This window comes from Mus caroli, unplaced genomic scaffold (genome assembly GCF_900094665.2).
Source record: "Mus caroli unplaced genomic scaffold, CAROLI_EIJ_v1.1 scaffold_19898_1, whole genome shotgun sequence".
NCBI classification, from domain to species: domain Eukaryota; kingdom Metazoa; phylum Chordata; class Mammalia; order Rodentia; family Muridae; genus Mus; species Mus caroli.
The window spans coordinates 4,353-7,313 of NW_018389178.1; the positions used below are offsets into that span (position 1 = coordinate 4,353).

A 2,961-nucleotide genomic window follows, 5' to 3' on the forward strand; every position below is an offset into this window, starting at 1 on the left:
TACAGTGCATTGCTGTCCTTTCCAGACCCCTAGCACAGAGGCTGGGCAAATGTCCTCCCAGCTGCTCTTCCTCATGTAATGCATGCATTTGGCTACCTGGTCTTTTTTACTGATCATTTACCCTCCTGGCCTCTTGGTCTGGCTTTGCCTCCTCCCTCTCCTCATGAGGCTCATGGTTCTGTCCATTGTAGACTGTTCCTGTGTCCAGCTATTCTCTTTCTTTTGATAAGAAACATTCTACTTCACCATACTTAGGAGAAGCCATATCCTTTCCTTTTTATTTCCTCTATGGAAACACTGTTGAATCTAATTCACAAATACTTAAGACAATGAAACACCCCTAAATCCAACACACATCAAGATCAGTTGTGACTCTTAAACTTCCATAATGCAACAGGGACAGTCACTGGACTTGAGGTCTTCAGTCAGTCACTGTAGATCCAGAAATCAAAACGATGAATGGCTGTTCTTGGTGGTTAGCTGTGGTCTAGTTGCCTTGGAAGGCTGAGCAAAGACCATTCCTTAGCTGTACTGTGTGTGGCTGTACTTCTGATTCTCAAGCACAGCATACTGGTGGTCTAGCTGAAGTTTAAGGGCCTGGTTTTTTGAAACCTCCTCCCTATCTCTATTTTTGTGTCTTACTACTTCAAAGCTCTTCTCCATTTCTTTATACTTCCGGCTCTCTACATGCTTGGCAGTGGACTTCAGGGATGGGAACTGTGTGTCACTGTATATTTCCGGTGGTCCTGTGGTGTTTTCCTTGTTGTGGTTAGCCTTGCCTCAGGAGGCCTAAATACACCCCTGGGCATTGCTGGCTCCGGGGTTTCTGTAACTGTTACTGGAGCAGGAGGCGCTTGTACCTGAATGGTTTTATTCCAGGGACCTGGAGATTTTTCTGCTCCACTGCCACCTCTACCTTCTTCACAATTATCTCCTGGATCTTCTCTCTTCTCGTTATCATCATCTTGTTTTTCACTCATTTGCATTGCCTGAACTCTTAATCGGCTGTAATCAACCTCTCCTTGCTCAAATTCTTTCCACTCATTTTCATCCTTCCTTATGGCCCTTCCTTATGGCCCTTCCTTATGGCCCGTGCTACTGCTGTCTCCAGACCTAGCACCAGAGCCCGGGCTCCCTAAGTGGCCCAACCTGGCACCTGAGACCGAGCTCCCGTCATCGCCTGTAGCCCCCTGCCACGCTGCTCCCGCCCGTGCTGCTCGCAGCGTTGGCCTCCCGACTGCTCCGTTCCTTCTTCTTCTTGTCCCTCTTGGGGAAGAAGTTGTCCAGTCTCTACTCCTCGGTCTCGGCCAAGGCTGCGGTCTGGATGGGTGGGGCCTGCGCTCCCAGCTCTGAGCTCTGGGTCAAGGCCCGGTGTGCGCTCAGGCTGCGTTGTCTCAGCCCCGCGGGGTCGCCCAGGCACGGGCGGCAGGACTGCTGGCTCCCCCGTGCTCTGGTGGTACACGCTCCTCCCCGGGAACCGCGAGAGTGAAGCTGGGTCGCGCCCGCCGGCTGCCTATAAAATTCATCTAACTCATATGTTGTTTACTTTAAATTTTTTAACTTTGGATGCTGATGTGTTGTCTGCAGCTGACAGGCATTGGCATTCCGAAGACAAAGCAAAACCTTTAGTCTATTGGAAAGATCCGATGGACGGCTCATTACACGGCCCAGATCCTGTACTTTTTTTTTTTTTATGGGGCCGTGGGTATGTTTTAGTTTCCCCATCAGACGCACCTTCCCCTCCTTGGTTGCCAACCCAGTGTGTGTGCCATGCCGAAAACCAAGATGGGAAAATTAAAAAGACAGATGTTTCGTCTTTCCTTTCAACGCTACTGCCAGCAACCTCGAATGATAACGTCTATGATAGCACAGGATCAAATGCAGCTGACTGCCCTGTTGATTAGCATTATCTGGATGTTATATCGCGGCTGCTCTGCATAAGTTTATTGGGCGTATGTTCCAAATCCACCTATAATTCATCCCGTCACTTGGGATGAGATTGTAGATATTACTGTTTATGTCAATAAAACCAAATATTTAGGAGAGTATTCTGATGGACATATATTACAATTTCATGCCTTTGCTCTAATACCACCCTGTGTGATTGGAATATTTTGGATTGTACTAATCATCTTCCTATTAATTTGGACAAAAAATAATGAAACTTATTTTTCTTCATTATGAAAAGCTATTGCAGCCCTTGGGATGATAACAGTTAAAAGAATTAACATCACCTGGATTCCTATCCGGAATATCATGACATTTCAGGACGAACAAAATAAGACTGAAGTTTTTGTACGTGCGTGTGTTCCAGAACCATAGGCCTCTTTGAGTGGGAATTTATTGATAGATAATAATACTGTTAACTGTACTAATTGCCAAATAAATAATTGTGTTAATTATACCTTAAGAAATGTTTTGATTGTTAAGCAACCTGATTATGTTTATTTACCAGTTAATTTAACTAAGGATTGGTATGATGATAAAGGTCTAGCAATTCTTGAGCATGCAACCACAGAATTGTTGTTGCGCTCTAAAAGGCCCATAGGCATGATTTTAGCAGGAATGGCTGTCCTGCTATTACGGTAACAGCAATTGCTTCTGTGTCCTTAGTGCAAAGGATACACACTGCAGCATATGTTAATGACTTCGCTATTAATATTACAAAAGCTGTTGTTTTTCTTCAGAATGTATATTCTGAGATGTGCAAAATATTAACATTCTGTAGATGATTTAAGAAAAGAATGGAAATCTATTTTATTCCTTATGGTAGAGTGGAGTATTAAGGCACAACAGGACCAGACACCACAATGTCTTGTAATATGTGTCAACTGTCAGCATTTTTCAGAGAACTATTCGTTCAATAAATGGGAAATAATGACTTCAGAACCATCCGGACACAGCAAAGTCTGGATAGCTATCCATGAAATTTATGAAGCCATGTTTTCATTTATTTTTGTA

General features: G+C 44.2%; 1 pseudogene; it reads right to left on the reverse strand.

Annotated features, from left to right (window-relative positions):
• Window positions 1-293: 293 nt before the first annotated feature.
• LOC110287983 lies at window positions 294-1,659 on the reverse strand (annotated as a pseudogene).
• Window positions 1,660-2,961: the final 1,302 nt, after the last annotated feature.